General features: G+C 36.2%; 1 pseudogene; it reads right to left on the bottom strand.

Annotated features, from left to right (window-relative positions):
• Positions 1–16995: 16995 nt before the first annotated feature.
• Positions 16996–17106, bottom strand: LOC147892493 (U6 spliceosomal RNA; annotated as a pseudogene).
• Between the last annotated feature and the right edge of the window lie 1904 nt (positions 17107–19010).

Below are 19010 nucleotides of genomic sequence, written 5' to 3'. Positions count from 1 at the left end.
AAAATGATATGAGGTGGTAACCCTAGTAGAAATGCATATAGATCTACCTCTGTCAAGCACCCAATCATCTACATAAAATCTGTCAATACAAAGCATGGGCTAGCTTCAGGAGTACTCTTCGTAGGATTCCCCTGTCCACCCGTGAAGAGATTGAAAGGCAGCCTATCATGTGGAAAATAGTATTTTGGATGAGCATGGCAGACCACTTGGAGCTTCTCTTTACATGCAGTGGCCCAGATGGGAGAGGGGCCCTGTATCTACTGTGGGAGCATGGAAAGCCTTTAGGAGGCTTCTTGCAGACCGACACGCCCAGGTGGTTCATAATCTTAGAGGGAATGCAGGGAGAGTTCAACAGATTGATGCAGCCTTGCCCTTGGATTGGGTGGACACAGATGACATGCCTATTACTTGTTCCACCTAGATGGGGGCATTTTCTAGATTGGGCATTCCTTTGCAGGTGATTACGTAACACACGAGGATGCCCTAGTCTTTGATGTTTCTTTAAGGGGCAGGTTGTCCAAGTCCACAGACAATATATTGTTGGAGGTACCATTTCAGCTAGTCAGGATAGTGGGCTTCATGGAGCATGGCTCTCTTTCATAGTGGTACTTGGATCCTAACCCGCTACTCATTGCCTTGGGCTCATGGAGGCTGTGGCTCTATGGAGGTGTCCCAATTAAGTTTTTGCAGTGGGATCCTGGGGAATGGGAGTGGATAGATGAAGGGCACAGAGAGAAGGGCATCCCCTTCTTTCGTTACATGGTCAGTAATGCTAGGAAATTCTAGCTCAATTGTAGGGGATGGAGGCCCACCAGAGCTCCTCATTGGTACAATTTTCAGATTTATGCAAACTTGCAGAAATTTTTTGGCAGGGGCTCTGGAAATCCCATTGGAATAGAAAAATCACTCTTTTCTTTTGGCTTTCTATTCATGGTGGGATAGCAGTGAACCATTGGAGATCTAGGTTCAGGGCTGACCCTACTTGCCCTCATTGCCTTTCTACTTCGGAGATAGTACAGCACTGCCTTTGGGATTGCAGACAAGCGAGAATCATATGGAAGGGGATTGCAAGCCTTTTCAACACTTTTGTTCACCTCCCCTTCTATATGACTTGGGGATCAGTGGCTTGGCTCACTCTTTTAGGGTCCCAGGTTTTCTTTGAGAGACATGACTCGTCTTGGGCTCTTTACATCCGATGACACCTTGTGGAGTCATGCTCTTTAGAGGATGTTTCGGCCACTCTCTTCAGGGCTACTCATTCTTCGGTTGACTCTCCATGGGAGGTTTTAGCTAGCATTGCAGCATGGCATATTTGGAGAGCCAGATGCACTAAGGATATGGAGGGTTCTCAGGTTCACCCTTCTCAGACCTTGGCCATTACTTGGACAGATACGGTACATACTTTGATGGCCATATGGGCAACCATGCAGGGATCCTCTCGAGTAGCCTCCTCCAAGAGAGTTACTTTTCTCAAGGATTGGAGAGACTTTCCCTTCCTTGTTGAGACTTCTACAGGGTTGAGTTCAGCCTCAGCCTTGGTTTCTTTCTACCTCATTCTTCTAAGGTGTTTTTATTACATGCTTAGCATGTTGTATTTCCACATAGAGCTTGCTCTAGCGAGTTTCTTTCTTACTTAATAAAAGTCTCTTTTTTGCAAAAAAACAATGAATGACAATTAATATATTGCATTCTTGAAAGTGCTTTTGAAAGCATATTTGTTGCTTTCGACATAATATGTATTACAGTATATTTCTTTTGCATATGCAAATTAAGTTTTTGGTTTATCTTTTTCCTTGCAACTTCAAAAGCATAGTGCATGGCAAGATTTGGTCTTATGTGAAGGAGATACAAAAAGTGCATGCCTCGATCTCTTTTGTGTAGTGTATATATTGTGGATGCAAGTTCACGGGCAGTTCTACTCGCATCAAGCAACATTTTCTAGGAATTGGCAGTGATGTTGAAGCTTGCTCATGCACTTCGTCTGATGTTCTTCTCTTATGCAAATCATATTTAGAGAAAGTGAAAAAAGTGGTTAATCCGACCTTGATAATCATGCAAGTCCTAATGTGAGCGCGGAGTTTGATGAGACCGTTGAAGGAGAAGCACCTTTAAATGTGAGGGATACATCAGTATATGAAGGGGATGTAGATTTACTAGCAAGCGGGTCGCAGGTGAGTTTTGATGTGACTAATTTTAGTTAGGGAAAGAAGAGAAAAAGAGGAGAACAATAATCTATGGAGGATGGTATTCTTTGACAACAAGTGCACGAAGAGCATTTTGATTGACTACAAAAATAGTTGATGAGGGTGCATTTAGTGAAGAAGAAGACAAGCTTGAGCTACTCAATGACAATAGTGAAGTCGAATAGATTGACGATATGGTACTTGTGTTAAATGCAATATAGAGTGTTGTATGTTACACATGAGTGGATGGATAGGAGAATATGTTAGGTGATGGAAGAGCCATATGCTCATATCCATCTCATCTCATTTTGTACTTGAAAGTGAAGGGATAAAGCTCTGAATATGTAGGTTGGTATGTTGCTTGTGAGGGAATGGATAGGATAACATGTTGGGTTATGGAAGAGCCATATGCTCATATCCATCTCATCTCATTTCATACTTGAAAGTTAAGCGAGTGTCGCGATTGATGCATATGTTGTTGGTGGTGCTTATGTAGGCAAATATGAAGGTGAGATTGATGGAGAGGGCACCCTATCAACACATGTAGTAGGACTGTTCATTCCTAGTGCAGGTGAGAGTATGAAGGAGAGGGGGATTGGTCAGCACGTGTGCCAGAAGGCATAAATGGACATGCAAAAGAAGTTGCAAAATTTAGACGTGAATGTGATGCAAGATGTGAAACAAGTGGAGGAATTGCTTGTGTGTATGTATATGATGGGGTTGGATAGGGGAGCCCATGTACAAGAAGAACTTTGAGGAAAGGGATATGGGAGAAGATGGGTTGTGGTGGATGCATTGGTGCATATGGACAACGTGGCTACAGTGATGCTTATGGCTATGGTGGTACTTGGGGGCATGGGTGCATTGGTGGAAGGGAGGACGAGGTAGCTCCCTTGCCTTTGAAACCTCGCCATGCATTCTTAATGTATGTGACCCTAGCTTCTACAGAGCAGCACCCTCCCACTTTGTGTCACAAGAGGTGATGACTCGATCTATTTGACCAAGACATTGTCGACTCTCCAAGGTGAAGTGGTGCATGAATTGATCTATAGATTTTACTGGAAAAACATCTAGAAATTATTCATGTAGGGTCCTCACTTCATGCTTTGCCATGGTCCTAGCCATATTTTGTACATTGCTTTCACCATTGTTGAAAGCCGTCTCAATGATGTCCTGATCAACATTCATTAAGAAGTGCACATTCTCATTTTTCAACACCTTCTTCTAAGCTTGGACTGAGATCAGGATGCTAAGACTTTCTCTTCTCACCCACATGAGCCATCTAGTGTGCAACAAGCTGCAACCCATAATTCAAAAAAGAATTCAGTGCCAAGTATGGTAAAAAATTGAGCAAGTAATGACAATTAACAATGCAAGAAATTCCAAAAATGACCTAAGTATAACCTCTCAACTTAAACTCAGCTCATGTAATAGACTACAATAAAACAAATCACAAAAAATCTTGTTATTGTGTGACATTGAGTGTATAACACTGACTAACCATTTCTTCACATCTAATACAATTGCAACACACAACTATCAAAGGACAATTGAGTGCCAGACTAAGTGTCTATGAGCACATCACATGATATCAAACTTAGATTGCATCACACAACTCTCAAGAGAGAGATGAGTGCCAAAATAAGTGTCTATGAAAACATCTCTAAACTTAGATTGCTCACACAGCTCTTAAGAGAGAGATGAGTGCTTGAATAAGCATCTATAAAAATATCGCTAAGCATAGATAGCATCACATATCTCTCGTAAGAGAGATGAGTGCCATACTAAGAGATCCTACAAACAAACCTATCTATCAAAACTTAGACTGCAACACACAACTCTCTTAAGAGAGATGAGTGCCAGCCTCAAATAAAAACAAATCTTTATATAGAAACTGAAACTGCAACACACAACTCTCGCAAGAGAGATGTGTGCCAATCTCAAACACAAAACAAAACAAACATTAATAAATAAAAAAGATTGTAGCACACAACTCTTGCAAGAGAGATGAGTATAAAAAACAATATAAAACAAACATTAATTAATAAAAAAAGATTGTAGCACACAACTCTCGCAAGAGAGATGAGTGCCAATCTAAAACACAAAACAAAACAAACATTAATTAGTAAAAAAAGACTATAAAACACAACTCTTGCAAGAGAGATGAGTGCCAGTCTCAGACAAAAGAGAAGTTACCTATGAAGAGTGGGTGAGCTGGTAGGTAAGGTAATCTGGGAGGTAATGTAAGCAAGTAGGAGGTAGGTATGTTTAGCAACAAGCATTATAGATGAGGTGGCAAGGAAGGTAAGTGGCAGTATTCATACAAATACAAAGTAGTGGGTCCTATTTTTATATTGCGTTTATTCATATGAATACACTGATGTTATTCATACGAATAACTTTATTTGTGCAAATACTAGGTTATTCCTACAAATAAAATGGGAAAAAATGGTTTATGTGTTTTAAATAGAAAAAAGGCATGAATTTGAGCGTTTTTTTTGCATTAAAAAAAACGATCGAGTTAATGCAACTAAGCTCAAGTATAGTCGATGTCAAAGTGTGACTGTTGCAAGAGGGGCTGAAAAGCATCCTTAACCATGGCCTAATATTCATTATGCTCCGAATAACAATTATTGACAATGAGCAGCCTTATCATCTGGCATGACATGAAGAGAAATCCTCAACCAAAGAGGGGCATGATCAGAATGTGTGAAAGCATAATCCACCCAAAGTTTGGTAGTGAGATTATTATTGTGTTGAGGATTGACCTTGTACCAACGATCCAGACGGGCCCGATAAGAAGATTGAGCATTGTGCTAAAAAGTATAACCTAGCAATGTGGGGTGTGATTCCTTTCACAGATCAGCAAGGCTTAGATGAAGCAATAAATTAGACCAATGATGGCACTCAAAAGCCAACTTATGAGTATGGCCAGAAGTATTGTCATCCTACCGAGGAGGATTATTAAAATCCCCACAAATTAAGGCATGCTACCTCCAAGGATATCCTTGCATATCAGCCCAAATCAAACCTCTACTATGAGAGGATTGAGGTGCATAAATGGATGCGAATTCAAAAATTTCTCCTAGGATGAGACACTGTATAGTCATCCATTGACCTTGATTATCATTGAGGGCAACAATGGGCTGAAACTCATGTTTCACCAGGAAGACTATAGTTGAAAAAGAATGCTCACCGGCACAAAATATGTCACATCTAGCAAAGTGCCCATGATGACCGGCATACAAGTGCTGGCTATGTTCTTACAATGCTATTATATCAGGCTGCAAATGAGTGAAATATCCCCAAACAATCTTCCATTTCTTGGAATCACATAAACCCTGTACATTGAGAGTCAAATATTTTATATGCGATAACATATTTATAGATTATGTACAGCTAAGGACCATAAGATCAAGTCTATATTTTTATCTTAGGATCCGGCCCCATTGAGCTTGAGATTATGCTTTTTTCTATGTCTTATAAATATTTATTAACAATTTTTGTCAACATTATTTGTCATTTTCAAGGAAAGATAAGGTTGGCATTCTAGACTTTTGTCTGGCATTATTTGTTGAAGATACTCCATTGTCTTCAAGGACTTTCTTTAATGATGTAGTTGCATTTGTAGGGCTTCTTCATCATTTAAACTTGTGGCATTTCCATGAATTTTATGAGCCACTTTGTCTTTCCCTTTGCCCAAATGTTATAGTATGTACCATGTGATAGTCTAGCTAGCCACAAATCTTGATGAACTTGTTCAAGGAAGGCATAAAACTATTGACAAAGATAGTTATGTTTATTAGGCCATGCCTTACCAAACAACTAAGAATATGGCCTCACAAACATAATTTGTAACCGTTGTAATGAAAAGTTTCTAAAAACAAAGCTGCTTAAAGGTCATTGAGCAACTTTCTATAAATTGCTTGTTCCCTCGAGGGAATATAGTAGCTTGCAAACCCCCCCATTTGCAAGTACTCTTCTCTATGCGCTCTCAGAAATTGCCCACTGTGATCTCCTCCCTCCTCGCTCATCTTCATCCATCTAGAGAGTTTCCATATTCTCCTCAGATAGCATTACATGTTTTTTGGGTTCTAGAATGGTGGCATGATTTGTTGCCTCTTAACACTCACATTCTTTCTTTCTGAGGATAATATACTTCATTCCCCACTTGTGAGACCATTTCCAATTGAACCCATTTCTCTTGAATCTTCATCCATAGACAAGATTTCCATTCTAGTAAAATGGAAATCTTGTCTATGGATGAAGATTCAAGAGAAATGGGTTTAATTGGAAATGGTCTCACAAGTGGGGAATGAAGTATATTATCCTTAGAAAGAAAGTAATGATCTCATGGGGTGCACTACTAAGAAACCCTCCATGTAACGTGCATTCAACGGGTGTCAAAAAAATTGCTCAACTAAAATTTTTCCTCCAATAAAAACAATCCTCTTTACTTATGAACTAATTGATTTTTTCTAAAGTTTAATAAAATAACCTCTCTTATTATTGTAATCCTGTTAATTTTATTCAAAAAAATTGAATTCAAATACCCCTCCTTTTGAATTCACGTGGTACACTAAATGTTTTTTAGGTGAAGCCCACAAGGTAACGATTTAGATTAGTAATGAATGTGTAAAGGCATGAAATTTCTTGAATCAAGTGCATAGTTTGTAAATAGCTGCTCTCTTACACATATATCATCTATGGTTACAACACATAAATGTTCATATACTACAATGTTTAGACAAGTTTTGTGAAGTTAATGGTTGTCAGTGACCCTTGACATGTGTGATTGAACCATTTCTCCTTCACAGTTAGGTGTTATGCCAAGTATATCCTCCACTTAGTGAGAACGTCATGACCAACATCACAATTAGGTTTCTGCCATCTATATTCTCCATTTTGATTAAAACATCGTGACAAATATCAGTAATATCATTAGCCCTTGTTATCACATCACTTATCCCACCAACCCCTTTCTTTATGATCCCCTATTTTCATTCTCAACACAAAGGCAAGTCTTCTATACTAGAGAGCATGTTGGAATCACTTACAAAACAACCAACCTCTTCTATGTCAACATCAACATTACTTATAATATATGAAATGTCCTCAATACCTGTGACCATGCAGCTATGATGCTCTTCATAGTTGTTAGAATTTCTTAATTTGGAGCCTTTTTGTGCTTTTTTTTTTTGATAATACATTCCTATGTCTTCCATCACATTCAAGGAAAGTATCTTAGGCAAATTTGATTTTAAACTAGCCCCCATTTGATAGTATTATGGAATTATTGAATGTGATGTACTGTCCATTGCATTTTAATGATGACTTCACATGTTAACTTAATTACCTCTTGAATTTGAAAATTGCTTACTCTTCTCTAGAGCAAGGCAACATCATCTTTTTCCCCCTCAAAATAAGTTTTCTTTATATCATGAATAGATGTCCTTGGAATAGCTCTTGAATTTTCCAATTGCCAATACTTCTCTAGAGCAAGACATGCCATCTTTTTCTACCAAAGAGTTGCATATTAAAAATGTCACATTGTAGCAAATCACCTGATGTTTCAAAGTCTTCATGTTGATATTTTAATTCTACTTTAGGACAAATCATATTGGTGATTATCACTACGCAACTTCTCTCACCACCACAATGTTGAAAATGAAACGTGTTCATAAGATCAAGACTACCACTTCATTGTTCTCATATAACACCATGTCTAAACCATCTTTTAGAGTGAATACTTATTTTAGGAAAAACAAATCTCTAACTTGTAATTATTAACCATAAAATCCTCTAATTTTTATCAAATTGAGGAAAAAATATCAATTTTAAGATGTAAATAAATTTATCAAATCGAGGCAAAAATATAAATTATAGGACCTAAACCCAAAGCCACAAACCATTGAAAAATTAAAAAAAACAAATCTTGTAACATGTTTTAAGAACCCTAATGTTTTAAACATAATTTTAAAAATTATCAAATTTGAGCAATACATTAGGTTGCATCCAACTATGGGTTAGCTTCTTTTACCAACCTATTTACTTGAGTAGCAAGTTGGGGAATAATGGACAACCTCTTGAATCAAGAGATATTTTTAAATCTATGCAATAATTTTAACTTTACTCCAACGTGTTGCTTGAGAAACAGGTTACATGCAACATAAAATAGGGACAAACTATTGCTTAAGTGATATGTTGGCTTACAAAACAACCTCTTGCTTGAATCAAGACATTTTGTTGATTTAAGCAACAAGTCTAATTTCACTTCAAGGTATTACTTGAGCAACAGGTTGCATGAAACACAACATACAAACAGCCTATTGCTCAAGCAATAGGTTGGGGTACAACACAATGTCTTGCCCAAATCCACAACTTTTAGCAACAAGTTTCATGCAAAACAACATAGAGACAACATCAACATGTTGGGGTATAACAAGAGATGTTGTTGATTTAAGTAACAAGTTTAATTTTTCTCTAGGGTATTGCTCAAGTAACAGGTTGTGTGTAGCATAACATAGAGACGACTTGTTGCTTGGGCCATAGGTTCGTTTGTCTCCTAGCTACAGAGGAGGTTGAAAGCCTCAAACACATGTAGTAGCAAGCCAGAGAGGAGCATGTCCGCATGCTGGAGAGCCTCCGAAGCAACATGTAAAGACATCAACTCGAGCCCTCCTTTGGGATACGCAACTGGACAACGCCCAAATTTTGACTAAAGCGGCAGTCCCCATGGATGCCAACAACAACATAGGCTTTGCTTGAATCAATAGACTTTATAGAGTTAATAGACAACTTTAATTTCACTCCACGGTGTCACTTAAGCAATAGATTGCATGAAACACAACATACAAACAACTTGTTGCTCAAGTAATAGGTTGGGATATGATGCAGCATCTTGTTTGAATTAATAGATTTTATTGTTTTAAATAACAAGTTGAGTTTAACTCAAGGTATTGATTGAGCAACATTTTGCATGTAAGAAGATATAGAGACAACCTATTGCTTAAGCAACATGTTGGGTTGTAACACAACCTCTTGCTTGAATCAAGAGATTTTATTGATTTAAGTAAGAAGTAATGTTTGACTCCAAGGTGTTGCTTTAGCATTGGGTTGTATGCAACAAAAAGTAAAGACAACTTATTGCATGAGAATTGCTTTAGCATTGGGTTGTATGCAACAAAAAGTAAAGACAACTTATTGCATGAGAAATAGGTTGGTAAATATAACTTGTTGCTTAAATTAATAAAATTTCTTGATTTGAGCAAGAGGTTGAAATTAGGTTCTAGGGTTTAGGTCTTACAATCTAGGGTTGAGGGTTTGAGATTCAAGACTTAGGGTTCAAGATATAAGCTTTAGGGTTTAGGATTTAGGATTTAGGATCTAGGGTTTAGAGTTTAGAGTTTAGGGTTTAGGGCTTAGGATCTAGAATTAAGAGTTTAAGATTAAATATCAAGGGCTTAGGGTTTAGAGTCTAGGATCTAGGATTTTAAGTTTAGGGATTAGGGAAAAAGGTTTAAGTTTAAGGTTTAGGGTTTAGGAATTAGGACTTAATATTTTGGGTCAAGGGATTAAGTCTTAAGGTTGTGGGATTAGAGTTTAGAGTTTAGGCTTTAATTTTTAGGGTTTCTAAGGTGATAAGTAACATTAAAATATCGTGCAAGGTGCACCTCATAATAAACTTGGTGATTGAAAGTCTTCACACTCCTCAAATATCAATAATTGGCCATGCCCATGATTATTATATAAATAAGAATAGAAATTTGAGCATTCTAAGGTGATGAGTATCATCTTGATATCCTCTTGATATTGTGGAAAACAATTTTGTAGACATGTCTTGTAATAAAATTGGTGATGAAAAGTCTCCATCCTCCTCAAATATTGATGGATTGGCCATGCCATGATTATTATATGTGAATAAGAATATAAATTTATTTGAGTATTTTTAAATGCTTGGGGAATTAATTAAAGAAATCTCCATTCAATAGAGTCAAATGAATTCATAGAAAGAATTGACTTATGAACTAGCCAAGCATAACATAAGACTTATTAACAAGAAAAGGCTCATAAAATAATATGAATGAGTAAAAGCATATTGAGGATAACAAAGACAATTATATGATAATACTTCTTTCTCCTAATATGGTTACGTTAAATAAAAGCATAAGAGTACTTAATATTAGGTCATATACCATGGAATAGTAACTATATAGTAGTCATACTCCAGTGATGATGTATAATGTTCTGCTAAGGATATGTAGCCTTGGAGAATGTTAAGTGATGTTTAAGACATATCCATGGGTGATGTCAAAGTTATTATTTTATCATCCAACTCTATTAATAAGTTAGAGCCTTAGGTTTCCTTGCCATATTCATGCATAATATAGTTCTCATTTTTCTTAAAACATGAATTTATACATTTATGTAATAATAATTAAAATAATTTATCTAAAGTGAGAGAAGAGTATTTATTATTTGTGTCATTCTCTAATTCAACAATTAGTTTATGATTCTATGTATGCACCGTGTATTTCCCTAAAATAATATAAATCAAATAATTGTATATTCTTTGTTTCAATAGCATTAATTAATTGATTGATTTTATTCTAGCTTATGTTATTGTTATTATAATAATATTATTCAAATAATAAGAAAAAGTGAAGAAGAGTATCAAATTGGCACAATTTCTTGATTTTGGAGGCAATACAATGCATATAATTGCATATTGAATCAATAACTCCTCCTCCTCTCTCCTCTTTTTCATCTCCTTCTATACTTTTGTTGGCTCCTCGAGTACTATTTTTTCACCCTCCTCGTTTCCTCCTCATGTTTATATATATATATATATATATATCTATATATATATACATGTACATATACATATGTATATATACATATACATATATGTATATGTATATGTATATGTATATATACATATGTATATGTACATGTATATATACAATTACATACATACATACATACACACACACACACACACACACACACACACACACACACACACACACACATATATATATATACACACACACACACACACACACACACATATATATATATATACACACACACACACACACACACACACACACACATATATATATATATATATATATATATAGATACATATAGATATATACATATACATATATATAGAAACATATACATATATACATATACATACATATATATATATATATATATATATATACACACACACATATATATATATATATACATACACACACACACACACACACACACACACACACACACACACACACACACACACACATATATATATGTATATATATATATATATATATACATATATACCAAAGAGCAACTTCATCCTTGAGGCTAAGCAAGTTGACGTGTTACATGGCATAAGGTCTTGATGTGATATTTATAAGTGAAAACATAGGAGCAAACCACCCTTTGATCCAAAAATTGTAGGAATAAGTGCAAAGATAACATTTTGCACACATCACGTGGTTCAATGCTCTTGAAGCAATGGCTAATGAATGCTTCCTAAAAAACATAAAATGTTTCTAAATGGGACTCATACTAGATATAGGTTAAGCACATATGCATCCAAGAAAATGATGCCATGGGTAGTGCTACAAATGCTCCTTGAATATTCTAATGATATGTGGTATATTGAGCTTGCAAGTCTAAAGTAAGATGAAAAGTCAAAACTATAAAAAATTTTCTAACTAAGAGAAGGACAAAGATCATATTTATGTTAATCACTGTTTCCATTATTTATCTTCTCAAGAATATCATTGCATCCAATGAATATGTAACTGCATCAACATACACATCAAAAAATCATATGTAATTACTAAAATAATGCCCTTACAATACACTTCCATATATCACATGAAATTCCCTAAGTATTAAATAAACATTACCTATTTCCTTCAAAAACTACATTGTCTCAAGTAACATCATTATACACTTTAATTAATAACAGGGTTCAACATCCATGTTTGTGCAAGGCCTAAGGGCGTGTTGTGGAAGGGATAACCGAATGAGTCCATGTTTGTTTTAATCACCAAAATTTTTTATCCTTTTGTATTTTTCACACCAAGCCCTAGTACATGGAGGGCTATTGCATGATGGGATCAAGATTTTTCTGGGGCCAAAGCACTATGGTTATCTAATAGGTGTTCTTATGGTTGCCATTCTTTCTTTCACAATTTGGCATTCTTTCCCTCTCTCATCCCTCCCCCCCCCCCTTCTACCATCTCCCACACCTATTGAGAGCACAACAGGTGGGGGAGGTGGTGTTTCACTCACAACACTCCCCCCCTCCACTCTCAATCCCTCCCTAGCTCTCTCATCCGTCTTCCCTCTCCCCCCCCCTCCCACTCCTGCCCCCCCATGTTGAGAGCACAATATGTGGGGGAGGTCCTTACCTATTGCACCCAACACAAGAATAGGTATGAGAGGGGGGAAAAGGGGTAGGGATGAGAGGGGGAGGTAGGGAATGAGGGGAGGGCACATAGGGGACAAGGGGGTGCCAAAGGGGTGGAGAGAGGGATGGGGCAGCAGGCAATAGAGTTAGGAGGTGCAAAGAGGGAGGGGGAGATCAGGTAAAGAGAGATGGAGAGGAGCAGCAGTAAGTGAGAGAGAGAGAGAGAGAGAGAGAGAGAGAGAGAGAGAGAGAGAGAGAGAGAGAGGTGAAGAGAGGGAGGGAGGGGGCAACAGGCAAAGAGAGGAATGGAGGTGACCTACTGCAGAGAGGGAGGGGGCAACAAGGGGAAAAGAGAGGGGTACAAGAGAAGGGGAGGATGGAAGAGAGGGGCAACAAAGGACAGAGGTGTGGAAGAGGAGAGAGGAACGACAAGGAGGTGGGGCAAGAGGAAGAGGGGGAGGGGGGGAGGAGGAAGAGGGGAAAGGGAGAGGGAGAGAAATTGAGGTGAGAAAAAGGAGAATGACGAGGTAGTGGAGATCGTATAAGGGATACATAGGTAAAGTTGAGATTTATTGTTCTACTTTTAGGTTTATCTTTCTACGAAAGGTTTTAGGCCTTCTCAAGAAAGACTACAAGTAGCACAACCCTTCACTCCACACTCATTCCACCATTGTGCTAGTTCTCTTTGCACCTCAACCTACTGCCAGTTTTTGCAAAAGTTTCAGAATGCACAACTTCAAAAACCTTATGTTTGCTTTCCTTGAAATTTTCAACATTTTGAAATGCCTCAATTGACTCCCAGCCTCTTGCATAGATTATTTTTCTCAAAAGAAAGTAAGATGTTGAAAAATGCGAATCATCCCCCAACTCCTTGCATATGCCAAACCTTAAAATCTGTCTAAAAGTTAATCTGCTTCCCAACATCTTGCCTAGCAAAACCTTCCAAAGATAATTTCTAAATAAACTAATACTTTCTCTTTCACTTCGTACAAAATTATATAAGTAATATTATTGATATAAAGTATTAAAGTATAATATAATTGACATGTTTATATGAAAACATAATAAAAATTACATGATATCATTTATACAAAATATATACATAATGTTATATAAATACATTTAAATATATAAGGATAATGATAATTAAGAGTATTTTGATAATAAATAAATGATATAATTATATATATATATATATTATTTATATAAAATATGTAGATATATTATTGATGTAACTTTCTAAAAAACTAATTTATAAAATAATATCATTATTATTAAAAAACAAATTAGGAATCAAATAATATGCAAACCAGAGAGAGAGAGAGAGAGAGAGAGAGAGAGAGAGAGAGAGAGAGAGATTGGTATGGGGGAGTGGGAGAGATACTACCATGTGGTAGAGTTTGTTATTTCAAAATTAATTTACTAACTATGAGCTCTCATTTTATCTTTTAGGAGTCATGGGTGAAGAAATCTATTGCGAGGATATGGTCAACTTGATGGTTAACCATGAAGTTGTGCATATGGGAAGTACATACAATAAATCCATTTGACACATACTATTGCCTATTGATATCCTTCCTCCAATCTATCTTCAAATTTAAATACCTTGAACGTGAATTGGGGCCAGAAGGTACAAGACTACCAACTAGTTACGATGAGGGAATTGCTTCTCGTCCTATGATAATTGCATAGTAGCTAGGCCTTGTACTTTATAATCAAAATAATAATGAGGATATGTAGTTTTGGCTTTACACAATTCACAAAATAAAGTCTCTTAAATGAATATGAAAGGGAAATTTTCCTTTACATCCTTCAAAGACAATGGTTCTTTTACAAAATCTCTAAACCAAGTGTAAAAAAGACTTTAAAGTTAGATTTGGGTTCATATGGTTGCATTTGACTATTTAAATATCTTGTGACACCTGGTAAAATAAACTTATGATGATAGATGACTAGCACACACATGCATGGTATCATTGATGGAATTGGGCACCTCTTTTTGAGAAAAGACTTGCTCCATATTTTGTATGGGATCATCAATTCTAAGTATGGTGCTCAAATGGTGATGGAAATTTATATCAATTCTTAAAAAGCTAGATACAATTAAATATGCTATGAAAATTTTACAAAATTCTATGCTAGTAAGAGAACACCTCTTCATTGAAAACTAAACAATTAATAAAAATATATGGAATAATAACACTTGAGAAGAATGATTTTTTCTAGCAAGATTTGAATAAAAGGTATAAATAAACATTAACAACTTTGAAGAACTATTAGAAAGAAAGCTATACGTGAGTGATGAGGAAAACTACAACATTATTTAAAACATATGCAGTTCAAAACACTTGTACTTTTCCACATAGACTATCTCATGGTGGAGGAATCAATATTCTTTAAAATATATCAGCTGTGCATAAGATAACAAATGTGGAGCAAACCCAAAGTCGACCATGTGATAAATATGGCAAGCTAATTTTTTCTAGTAGGCTTGCTCAAATATATAAATGTAAATCACAAAATCACAAACTATTAAATTTAAGATAAACAAGTATAAGTCATGAATAATGATTACAAATATGATTTTATAAAACAAGTTTGACAATTGTCTGTTATTATGTACAAATTTCATATAATTAGATTTAAAAAACATATATTAAAAATGAAAACCATTGCATAAAGGGTTTCCAAATTGAAGGTATATTATGCTTTATACCTAACAAGAAAGAGTACCCACTCTTAGACAAGGTTGGAAAAAACAAGGATCCTACATCTTCAACCTTCATCTTGCAACATAGGCTATTCAATTCAAGAGAACATTTGAAGTAGAAGTTGTTGATAGCATGCCTCATGCTAACAACATATGCAAAAATATAAGACCTGCAATCTAGCTAGCAACTTATAGTAGACATTTGCAAGGTCAAAATAATATGCCAAATTGGAAGGCATTGATTTTATACCCCTCGTTTGCAATAACCCCTTGATGGAAAGAGGTCCGACATATGGGCTTAGCCATTATGTGCAATACACATTACCAAATTCAAGATATGTGTTGATCAAAATGCATTCCTTATGTTTGCACATTGTGTTGAATCAAAAATTGTGTATTACACATTTAGAATTAGGGTTCTTATATAACAAAGATATAACATGTCTAACAAAAGGAAGTGTATGCAGGGATATTATCAACATTTTCATCTTTGTATTACTGTGTCATTCATGATCATCATTTTTGATCCAAAATAGCATGGAAATAATGTCATGACATTAGTAATGTGGAAAAATAGTCGAGAAACAAGATAAATATGGTATATGTAAATTTAACTTTATTCACAACATGTATAGGACAAACTTGCAATAGTAGCCTTGATATTGATGGGCCATTGAAGTACTACTGATGGTGGGCTATTGAAGTACTACCAGTGATAAAAGTATACATATCAATAGTAGAGTGGTAATACTGATGGTAGTATGGCTTTTATCGACAATATTATTTCATCGGTTCCTCTTTTATTTTCTACATACAAAATTCTTTTGAGAGCCATGATAGTCACCTTGATACTAGTGGGCCATTGATGTATTACTAATGATATCTACATACCATTAGTATAATGATAATACTCGCAATAGTATGACATTTATCAACAAATTATTTCATGGGTTTCTCACCTATTTTTTACTTACAAAATCTTGCGAGAGCCATGAGCGCTCTTCATTTGGTAAGATTGTAGTTCATAGCTCTTGCACCTAATATGTTGGAGTAAAATGGGGCAGAATTAAGTTGTGAGAGGAAAGGGTGAGGGAGAGAGTGTTCATTGTGTTTACACAGTGGGGTCAATTGCTACAATATCTAGTGTATTGGGATAAGGTTAAAGCACATGTGCCATCCAATGAATGCAATAAAGATTATGGGAGAGTGAGGTAACTAAGATTTCAAGGATATTATTGTTTCCTTTTTTTTTGAAATTGAATATTGGTGCAACTTGCATGACACTTTATATTCATGTGAGGTGCCAACTGTGGTTGATGGGCCTTTGCACTTTTCTTCTCTTCTTTAGTGCTCTCACCTCCTCAAATGATTATGATTCATTGGGTCCTTAGATTGCATTGACTACTCTCCAACTCCCCACCACCCATGATGCACAATCACTATAGCTTCAATTTCATCATTAGGGAGTGAATAAATCCTTGGTTTGTGGGTCTTGTACAATCTAATGTGTACTAGACAACTTACTATACACAAGACTCTTTGAATAGTAGCATGCTCGCTTTGTTGCTGGGAAGGACTCCTCCAAGTACCATTTTTGGTGCCTACTTCCATGACACTTTAGGGGGTGAGATGGTGTCCATACCAAAGGCCCTATGATACTAAAAAATTCGAATCATTTGTCTATTTGTGTGTGTCATCCTAGTGTGGGGGCCATTCTAATCTTCTCTGCATCATCCAGGCTCTATCAGAGCCACAGATGCAAAAGCATGCAATGAGGCTATTTCTCTAATGCTCCTCATCACTATGAGGAATGTGAAATATCTCTTTAGGAATTTCTTAAGCATTGTGGTTGGGGGAAACCTCTAGGTTTTCACCTATTGAAGATGCCTAGTTTATTTTTTGGAGTCTCGAAGACTCTTAAAAATAAACTAGAAGTCTTTGATGGGCTCAAAACTTGTGAGATTACTCCCACCCACCATGCTTCCAAAATGCCTAAAGAGATAATTCACATCCCTATAGTGATTTTCAATGAAGAATTTTATTGTGCATCGATAATCTTAACCAACTTAAAACAAATGAGACAAGGAATCCCAATTCCTTTGGATTCAATTTGCTGGCAACATCTAAAAAATTTGTTTGTAGGAAAGTAAGTATTAAAGATACATCTATGAAATGCATCAAAACTAACAAGCTAGCACGTATTAAAGATTCTTACCAAATTTGTTGGATCCACCTTTATCAATACCTAATCCCAAAAAAGTGGTATAGTGAGACCTGATTGGTGAGGGGGAAATGGATTGTTATCAAGTCAATAGGACATGATACTTACAAAATATGATGCCGCCAAATCTCTCTTGCTACTGAATCCACCTATTAGGGACTCATTTGTGCTCTTCCTTTATTAAGGAATCCTTCATTTCCTAGTGTCAGTATTCCTTTATCAAGGAGTCCTCCTTTGCCCAGTGTCAATCTTCCAAGCAATTGCTATAGTATCATATTACTTGTTTCTCATGCTTTGGATTTTGTTGCATCACCCTAGTAGCATTATTATATTTACAAATGGCATAAATGATGCTAGTGCTTCCTTCCTCATCTTGGTGAGCTTGACTTCTCCTCACAACTCTCAATCATGACGGTCTTCTTGTCACATCATGGGACTTTAGTTCTATGCAAAGCCCATATTACATCCCATCGTTCCATGTGTAGTGCATGGACATCATCCAAAAATGTCAATCTTGCAACATACAATTTCCCAAACCATCTGTAGACATTGCCAATGAGAGGATTCAATATCATGCAATGCATTAGACTCCATTTTACAACTCTAACAAGCACACTGGTTTAGTCATCTACTTTAAGCAACCTCTTTGTGTCCTCTATAACCTTGATCTTTAATTCTTGCAACCTATCTATGCTCTTTATTATGGCCTCAGTATCTCTTTTAGACCTTCTACTTGTCTACTTGAGCAATTGCCCTCAAAGCACCTAACTAGCTTGCGTTGTTACTTTGATAACATAGCACACTTGCACTTAGAACCAACATAACCTTCCATCACATAGAAAAAAGTTTATGAAAGTTCACAAATCGCATACAATATCTGCATATATAAAATTCACTTGTTATTGCATGATAGAAAATGCAAGCAAAATAAAAATGCATAAACCACCTCCCCCTTCGAGAGAGTCTACATACTTGACCTCAAGAGGAGTCCCATCTAGCCCCCTTGTGGGTGCATAGGGACTAGGAACCACTCCCTAGGCTGCTAGTAAGAGCATGATAGTTGTTGCTATGACGGTAGTGGTTGTATTGCCAACAGTCAAGGTACTGTTATTAAAAAAAAAAATAATGTTACCAATGGTACTAGACCCTCTACCACTGTTGATAATGATACTACCAATGGTTTAGACTCACGTCATATTTATCGTCGATACTATCACCTTTGCTAGTTGTAGTAAGTCATTCTATTGACAATAAATGCTTGTCTGGCAATAATAAGTTTACATTCACTAGTAGTACTGGCAAAACTACTAGCATAAGAGACTCTAGGTTGAAGAGAAAGGATAAAATCCTGGAGTGCATATTCAAGATGTCAACTTGCATCAAATAGAGGGATGTGCACATTGCTACTAGGATGTTGCTCCACACTATGAAATGGATGGATACCTACACCAAATT

Source organism: Dipteris shenzhenensis, chromosome 16 (genome assembly GCF_047967505.1).
Source record: "Dipteris shenzhenensis isolate YYH24624 ecotype China chromosome 16, Dip_SZ_1.0, whole genome shotgun sequence".
Classification (NCBI taxonomy): domain Eukaryota; kingdom Viridiplantae; phylum Streptophyta; class Polypodiopsida; order Gleicheniales; family Dipteridaceae; genus Dipteris; species Dipteris shenzhenensis.
The sequence above is the reverse complement of the archived record's forward strand: the minus strand, read 5'-3'. Positions and strand labels throughout refer to the sequence as shown.